Source organism: Octodon degus, unplaced genomic scaffold, assembly GCF_000260255.1.
Source record: "Octodon degus isolate 3935 unplaced genomic scaffold, OctDeg1.0 scaffold00011, whole genome shotgun sequence".
Lineage (NCBI taxonomy): Eukaryota > Metazoa > Chordata > Mammalia > Rodentia > Octodontidae > Octodon > Octodon degus.
In genome coordinates, this window is record NW_004524587.1 from 19,692,364 (window position 1) to 19,702,228 (window position 9,865).

A 9,865-nucleotide genomic window follows, 5' to 3' on the forward strand; every position below is an offset into this window, starting at 1 on the left:
TCCAAAAAAATAAATAAAAATCAGAAAAATTTACATGTTTTCACAAACATTAAGAAAAAAAGAGTCCATTCAAATGTATTAATCCACAGAAAGAGACTCTACACAAAGGGAAGACTGTTTCAGTGGATAGGTTGTAATAAAGAGGTGTTTTGGAAAATTGATGCTATGTTTTGGAAGGGACGAAGGATTTAGTGCATGAGGAGTGAGGAGGCTAGAATAAGAAATGACACATGACAAACGGCTCCCATGTGAAGGCATCAAAACGCTTATTTGATAGTCTGCAGGGTTAGTGGAAATGTCATTGAATGGACCACTGAATGATTTTATGCAATGGTGTGCCACACCAAAGACAGGCTTGCTAAGACCACATTTGCTTGTCAATCACATAGATGATACTTTGGGGTAATGGTGAGAGATAAGAGAATACATAGTTTGGATGAGAATCAATGTTTATAAAGCGGATCTCATAAACTGAAATGGATGGTCGAAAATATGTGCAGACTAGAAAGAATTCTGATTGTTCAAAGCACCACCTTGGACACTGGATAATAGAAAGATAAGTTATTAGTGATACAACTTCTACTTTACTCCTTAAAACAACTCATTAATATTCACCATGATTTGTGGTACTTAAGAGATTTAGTGACACGTAAACAAAAACAAAACAAAACAACAAAAACAAAAACAAACTCCTGCTTAACACACTCTTTGATATATACCTCAAAGTCCCCAAAAGTTTCATGTCAAATTTTATGCATGCAAGCTCACAAAATGGTGATTTCCTGTCTTAGATCTACAAAGCTTAATGCCTTTTTAGTTGAAGTTATTGAAGACTGACACACAATAGTTTAAGAATCAAATCAGTACTCAAGATTTTGAAACAGCATTTTTGTTTTCTTTTGAATGCAGTACCATCTAAACCGTTGTACAAAGATTGTATGTCCCACATAATGTGTGTGTTCTCATAGTTCATTCAAGTTAGAATCATTATAATAAACAAAAATTGTCACTAAAGTTCTCCACTTATGCCTCTAATACTGTGTGAATACATTTTATTTTCTAACATTATGAAACAGCCAGGAGTATAATAAATTACTTACCTAAGCCCTTTGAGGATTTTTGCATAATTTACCAAAACAAATTGATTTCAGCGGAAAAGCTGCTAATTTACATGGGTAGGAAGTGTTTTCCTTGGTGTGATGAATTTAATTTCAATTTCCCTGTTTGCATGAATTCACTCCAGTAATTCATCACTGTTAGATTAAACTACAGCTATGTTTTACTTGAGCGGGTCCCTAACATTCAATATATATGAATGAAAATAAATTACCCCTAGAGTATGGCTATATATTATATATAATATATGATTGTTAAGATATCATTAATGGAATAAATAAATTTTTAAAAAGAAACTAATAGAAAGAAAGAATTTAAAATATAAGCAAAGTATTTTTCTATGTTTATTGAGTTATTTTCAGAGGGTGTCTTGCTTTTTATCTTTTTGCAAAAGAAATTTGTGTTGAATATATGCCCATTTATACACTGGGTACTTTACATTTGTCAAATTAGTCTTTAGACATTTGTGCATGTATTTTTACATGGCTAAATAAGTAAATAAATAATATTAGTAATCTACAATAATCAACATCAATCTCAGAATCCGAGAGTGACTCATTTTAGTACTTTTGTTATAGGAGTTTTCCGGGAGGTCATAACTCATCTACTGCTACAATCCTCTTAGTGTTTGACTACAGCTAGAGAACAGATTGCCAACTTTCTTCAAGCGGTTATTGGTGAAATTTCAGTATGACACTGAATTTTGCCTGTTGCCCTCTTGTCTTTGCCAGGTGAGCTTCTACATGTGTAGCCTAAGTGTCCTCACAGTTGGCAATTGGCTTCACTAAAGGGTGAAGAGAAGGAAGAACAATGAAGAAATTAGTCTTCTATAAATTAATCTCAGAACTGTCAAACTATCCCTTCTGCTGTAGGCTCTAGACCCGAGTCCAGCATGTCCACGATGCAGAAGGAATCTGTGCAAAGCTAAGAACAGTGCAGGCAGATATCTCAGAAAGTGAGTACAAGTACCATATCTGCATCATAAATAAAATGCTGCTAACATTGAAAAATGATCTTCAAGAAAAAAAGTTTATTTCTAAAAGTGCCAAGATATTCAGTGTTTAAAATAAAGTTACCTCAACAACTATGATTTGAGCAATTAACTTAATGTCATAAGCAAATCTTTGATCTTGCAGACTGTTAATGGTGGAACAAAGTCCTTTGACCCTAAAAGCCTTCAATTTTCTAAAGGCTGTTTCCAATGGCTATATTTCCATAGGATGTCCATAATTTGTGTTCCCTCTGTAGCATGAATTCATTTCTAAATTCATGGCATCTGTGAAAGGGTTACATAGGACCTGCAGCAGCTTTTATTTTATTAGAAAAATAAAAGCCATCTTAATGTCACAGCTGACTTTCAATTCCACTCTGCATACCAGAGTAACAACAGAAAGAAAAAAATAATGCCTTGTTAGTGAGACCTTACTACACACTAGGCACTTTCTAAGTACTTTACATACAAATCATTTAAGAACCTCTTTGTGACCATATGAGTTAGAAATTGGGTTATCTTGATTCAAAAGAGGAAGAAACTGAAATGCAATGAACTCATTTGGAGCCTACAATCTATTGAATGGAGCTATTCAATGGAATGAATAACTATTGAATGGAATATATAGGATTTAGGCTCAAGGATATTTCTTTAGAATCCCTACTAGTGATTATAAAGGTAGAGACATATATCTGGCTGTGGAGAGGATGAGGTTGTGGACTTGAAACTTCTGCAGTATTCTAAGCAGGAGCAGAGACCAGATAAGAAGGTTGGAGAATGCATGCTAGGTCTTTTGGACAGAACTGTCTGCCTCAGTATATTGCGTCCCGTATTCAACCTACAGAAAGTTAGCTCCCTTCATATTTAAAGTTGTAGAGAAATTCACCTTTTAATGTTTTTTAGGTTATAAAATAATTATTTTTAGGACAACAGTGAAGCACAAACATTTAACAGTAATTATAATAATACATATAAAATACTCTAAGATACTATTCTGATATCATACAAATCATAACCTAGAGAGGACTGCCATTCTTTAAATACTTCGTGAAATAAATCAACTTACAGTTTCACTAGGTTTTAAATTTGAAGTTTAAGCAAAATTATTTTAGATTTATTTATAATTTCTCTGCATACCACTTAGCTTTAGTGTAAAACATCTTTACATTTACCTGGTAGGAAGTGATCAGTGACCCATCAGTATTCTAATCTATTTATTTATTTATTTATTTATTTATTTATTTATTTATTTATTTTGGTGGAACCAGGGATTGAACTCAGGCTCTTGTGCTTGCCAGGCAAGCGCTTATTCTACTGAGCCATCTCCCCTGCCCCTCTAATCTCTCCTTTAAACTTTTACTCTGCATTCCAGTACCTCCCCAAACATTTACTCTCTTGCCTCCTCTCATAACCAGTACAAAAGACATGCTTTTGACTTTTAAAACAGTATAACTTCAATCTTTTCCACTTATAGATCAGAAGGAGACATCTTTAATATCATCCAGACATCGCATGAATGACTTTTGATCCTACTAATTATTGGGATAAGAAAGTATTCATAGTGAAATGTGTCAAAAAAAATCAACCAAGATTATGGGAACTGCTGTTGTATATGATGCTCACTGGATTGTATCAGTCACATGATTCCCTTGACATGGAACTGAGGAGGGATTTACTGTGATGGAGCTAACAGCATGGGGACTGCGCTATGAGTAACTGCATAGCAGGACATGCCCAGGACACAGAAACAGTGACACAACTTCACGACTTGTGAACTTACTCCCCTACACTGTGGAATACAGGAAAAATCTATGGTGTTCTTCATTTAATTAAAGACATTTAGTGAACGCAAACTTTATGCAGAGCACTGCATCACAATATGAGTTAGGATTTTTTTCCAACTCAATCAAGTCTGGTAATTAAAACATCTGCAAAATATTTCCTAGTCCGTAGATTACAAAGCTAATATTACGCATTTACTTAGAAACCCATTAAGTCAAATAATTATTCAGTAGCTCCTTTCTCCACCTTTAGATACTTAGACTACAATAAAAATGTGATCGTTGTCTCTAAAGACTGTTCAGAGCATGAGGGAACTGCACCCACATTAATATTGTATGAAGTATGTCAAAAAAGAAATTCCTAAATTGAAGTCAACCCAGGAGGAAATAAACATGCCTGCTACTGCCTATCATGGTAGCCTGGCACAGTTTCAATCTTGAATACACCCTAAAGTCCCAAATTAAAGGCTTAATCCCCAGAGTGGAGCAATTGGAGCCTATCGAGAGGTCATGGGGGTTATTGCCAAAGCGATCTGGACCATAGCTGTGTCTGTCTATTCCTTTGCTTCCTGGTCACAAGATAAGCAGCTTTGCACTCTTCCATCTTCCCTCCATGATGAGCTGACCATCAGGTCATAGGCCTAGAACCTTGGGGATAATCATCCAAACATTAAAACCTCCAAAACGTTGAGTCCAAATGAGCCTTTATTCTTTGTAAACTGATTATCTCAAATATTTAAAGTGACATAAAAATTAGTATCATAGATCCTTAGGTCCAAAAGTACAGGAAGTATTCAATATGCACTTGTTGGATGAGTTTATGAATAGTAACAAGGATGAAATAATGTATTACTAGAGCCCAAATGAAGGTTATTTACTTTAATATTTGGGACTATAACAGAAGACATTTCAAAGCAATGTGCTGCTTATGACACTTTGATGGAAATTGTGTTATATAGATAAGGAATAATTGAATGCATAAAAAAGGCTAAGAAAATTTATCCATCAAGGCAGACAGGTGTGAGTTGGGGAATGACCTCAGAGTCAGAAGAGCTTGCCTGGCAAGGACATGGTCCCCAGTTCAATCCCCATTACAACAACAACAACAACAATAATAATAATAATAATAAAAAATAATGATAAGTGTAATCATAAGTCAGAGACAGACAGGTGAAAGAGGCTTCTGTCAGATTAAAGAAACTGGGCCTATTGTCAAAATCACTATTATTTTATCAGTCTGCAAATAATGAAATAAATATTTCTGTTAAAGAGAATCTAGGTGCTGGAGAGATAGGTCAGAGACATGAGCACCTACCTGGCGAGCACTAGGACCTGAGTTCGATTCCCAGCCCCACACGCCATAAGGTTTCAGCCCCACATGCCTGGGTGTGCTGTCTCAGTCCAGGATGTGGGAGCCTACCATGCAGCTCCGGAACCTGGCATGGTGGGGTGCACCTGTAATGCCAGCACTCGGAAGGCTGAGCCAGGAGGATCTGTGTTAGTTCAAGACCAACCTGGGAGCTACAAAAGTGAGCAAAAGCCCAGCCTGCATTGCATAATGAGACCCTATCTTAAAAAAGAGAGAATTCAAAATTTGTAAAAATCTGTAAATAACTAACATTTAATATTAACATACAAGTTCATCTTTATGTGAAATTACAAATAGACATATCATTCTATAATTATAGAGTAAGTAATTACTATTTCTCTTTGAGTTGACCCTCATGAAATTCACAAGGGATCATCATTTCAGAATTATCTTTACTGATGAATAAAAGATTGGATAAATATGTTAGAAAGGTTAGAAATGTTATGTACAAATTATCTTCAACTATATAAGATATATAAGGTCAAAAACATTCTTATTTGTCCCTGTATAATTAGAAAACCTCTTTATTCTTGCTAAATATAACATCCGATGAATATTTGGATATCTTCTGAAAACAACATGTCATATGATCTTTATAAATAATATGTCTCAGAAACTTAGCAATAAAGATGTCATGTAAAAGAAATTTTAATTGCTGGCATCCATCACATATTTACTGAGATTCAAAGGGACTGGAAAAATGGGCCATAAAGGAGGAATAGCAGTGCATTCAGAATGGTTAATTTCAGTTTCTGAATGAACATGAGGAAGTTGAGGACAGTCCTGCAGAGCAAATTAATGACACTGTGTTACATTAAAGAAGTTATGGGAAGTGAGAAACAATTTATCTCTGACAGAGTCAAGAAAACATCATAAAATTAGGCGGAGAAAATGAATGAAATTTAAAGATCAGATGAAGACTGGTATTCAACTTTTCTATAACCATACCGAATTCCTTATGGATAAATAATCCACAAAAATGAAAGATTTATTTTGGCTCACAGCTTGGGAAGGCTTAGGCCGTGGTTTGTTGACCCTGTTGCTGTGGAGCCCATTTGAGAAGGTATCACAAGGTGGCGGGAAATGTATCTAAAGTAAGCTGCTCTCTTTGTGTCTTCCTGGGAAAGAAAAATAAAGAGCTGGTGCTCCCACAATCCCCTTCGCCTCATGCTCCCGATAATTTAAAACTTCTCCCCAGGCTCCACCTTCTATCCATGTTTCTGCCCCTTCCACACTACGCCATAGTTGGTTATCAAGGCTTTAACCCATGAACCTTTGAGACACATTATAATAACAGAAGAAAAAGCTATGTCAATAGAAGATTATTGTATGCCCATAGGATAAGATCAGAGAAACGCTAAGGCGCGACAGGAGTCCTTAATATGGTGTTTGAGAATTACAGGATGTTAGAACATTTGTGAGCACTCGACAATATACTGTAGTTTTGTGATATGTTGGACTGTAGCCCTGAGGACAGTAACCCTGAAAAGTAGATGATGAATAATGGCATCGCCAGTCCTTCCGGTCTTCTAGTAACTTCTCTGTCTACTTGTTCTGAGCACCTAGAAACATGATACATTCACCCTCACAACCACAGATGTGGAACAAGCTGGCCGCTGGGATCAATCACATTAATTTGCTTCTAGAAGACCACTGAATATTGATATTGAAGGAAAAGTGTACACTTCCTTGTATTTTTTGATATAGATTCCTAACCATGAAAATGGTTGAAGTATTTTTTTGATTTAAAAAAAAAAAAAAAACTTTCTCCCATAATCTACACAGGACTTTTGCATAGATATTTAATGACACAGATACTTGCAGAATGCTGTGTTTATGTAGCTTTGGCCTTATAAAGAAACAATCATTTACATATTTCTCTCAATTAAGTATTATACTGACACACTTAATTAAGACTATAAAGGGCACTGACAATATTTCATTCTCTTAATGAAAGAAGAGACACATCATACAGTTCAGAATGTCTTTTTACTTAATTTTTCTGATTTTTTTTTTTTTTTTTTACTGCTCAAACTGTGCTCCTTCTATGAATGTTGTCAATTAGGATGAAAAGAAGGAAAATTAAAGTCTCTCTTGAAAATGCACTTGTGTTTTCTTGTGGAATCTATGTACATTCAGAAAGTTGTGATTTGCATTTTTCATGTGTAATTAAGCTCAAGAAAAATGAACATCAGAGGAGCTAGGGCCACTTCACAATCCTGCCAGTGTCTGTTATTATAGGAAATTTATGCCTAAAGGCACGGTTCCTTTTTAAAAAAATGTTCAGTTTACCTATTTTTCTTAGAAAACTGTTGTATGCATTCTATTGAATTGCCAATATTTACATTTAATTATGCTTCTGAACATATATAAGGTGGCACTGTTGGAAAACAAGTGTACAGATAAATATAGCATAAGCAAACATATATTGAACTTGTACTTTAATAAACAGAAGTCTGAATCCTTGATCTTCCATCAGATTTATGCAGGTTACTATGACCACAGTAAAGCTATCAATACTATTAAAATAATGGCCCATATTCCATTGAGTGTAAAATCAAATGGAGACTGCCAAACACATAATGTACATGTAAGCTGTTTGTAAACTCTTCCAGTTCAAACAAACACAATCATATTTTATAATATTGTGCACTACTTAAATGCAAGTAGAAGGAGCCAGCCAAATAGCTCAGTGGATTAAAGTGCCTGCTTAGGCAGGTGCAGGGGCCTGAAGTTTGATTCCCTGGCCTGCAGTGCTGGCCCTGCACCCCCCCGGGGGAGGGCGCACTGAGACTCGGCACAGTGGTATGTGCCTGTAATCCCACCATTTGGGAGGCTGTAAACAGAAGGATCACTGCGAGTCTGATCTATACCGTGAGACCCTATATACCTTGTATACCCCGTCCTAAATACAATTAAATAAATAAATGCAAGTAGAAGAAGAAAATGACTTCTTTCAAAAAGAGCCTTACAAGTCTAGTGAGAAAGATAAATATATAGGCAACCTTAGTTCAAGTAATATAGAATATTTATTACATTACAGAAATAAATTATTTAAGAATTACATGAAGCTCCTATATAATTATATATAAGCAGTATATAAAATTGCCACAAAACCACAGCTCATTTTGATTTTTGAGTAAAGTTTTTTGAAGTTAGACTAAATTCTACAGTTTATATTTGGGTTTATTTTTGATACCCTACAGTGTATTAGTTCAGACAAAAATACAACAACATGTATCTACTATTGTAAAGGGTCAAGAATATAGCTCAGTGGCATACTGCCTGCCTGGCAATTCAAGGTCCTGAGTTCAATTCCTGATACCAACAAAAAGAAAAAAAGAATTTGTCAATTCAACTATTGTATCTTACAAGGCATAGCCACATCCTAAAACTCCTTTACATGCCATCAATTTATATCACCCTCTTCCCTAAACCCAGGTAACCACTGGTCTTTCTAAAGTCTTCACTGTTTTGACTCTTCTAACATATCATGCTGATTAAAGCATCTGCAAGCAGGCGCAGTGGCCGGAGATTCAATCCCCGGACCTGCCATGCAGGCTCTGCCTCAGGGCATGCAGAGAGGGCAATTAAGACTGGGCAAGGTGGTATGCACCTATAATCCTAGCTCTTTGGAGGCTATAAACAGGTGGATCACCACGATCTGATCTAGTAGTGAGACCCTGAACACCCTGAAGACACTTGCCTAAAAAATACAATAAATAAATAAAATGTCATGCAATTTTGTATGTATTGATTAAATTCTTTCACTCATGAATGTATATTTCCTCAACATATTTATATGCCTTGTTACCTTATTCTCAGAGTAAAATAATGTATTATTTTTCTGGACATGCCAAATGTTCTTATTCATCTAGGAAACCATGTCTTAGTTTCTTGAAAGTTCCTTGTAATTGCAAATAAAACTGCTCTTAACACCAATATCATGTGTTTGTGTGGACATGAATTTTTACCTCCTTTGGGTAAATACCAAGGAGTATAATTGCTGGATTTGCCAGGACGGCTACTATGGTTAGTTTTGTAAGATTCTTCCAACTTCTCTCCAAAGGTGCTGTATCCCACTGTCTTATCCCACCAACAAGGAAGTTCCTATGGCTCCACAACTACATCAGCATTATGTAGTGCTAACCAGTTTTAGTTTGCATTATCCTGATGTAATATATCAGAGTGAGCTTTCATGTTTACGTATCATGGTTGCATTTTCTTCGGTGAAGTGACCATTCAAAACCTATGTTGACATTTTATTTGCAAGTTTTGTTTCTTACTGTCAAATTCTAAAAATGCATTGAATATTTTGGTTATAGGTGCTCATTAGATTTTTTTTTTCTTAGAAACTGTACATATTCTTTAAATCTTTCGCTTGTCTTCTAATTCTTTTCACAGTATCTTTCACAGAAAACATACCTGTACTATTAATAAAGTACATACTTTCAATTCTTTAATGTATCATGATTTAGTGTATTATTTAGAAATATATTGTCAAGTCCAAAGAAAAGTAGATCTTTTATTTTTTTTTTAATTTTTTTTTATTTTTATTTTTTTTCAAAGTTTTATTGACAAACAGATAGCAATGAGACAGTTTCAAAT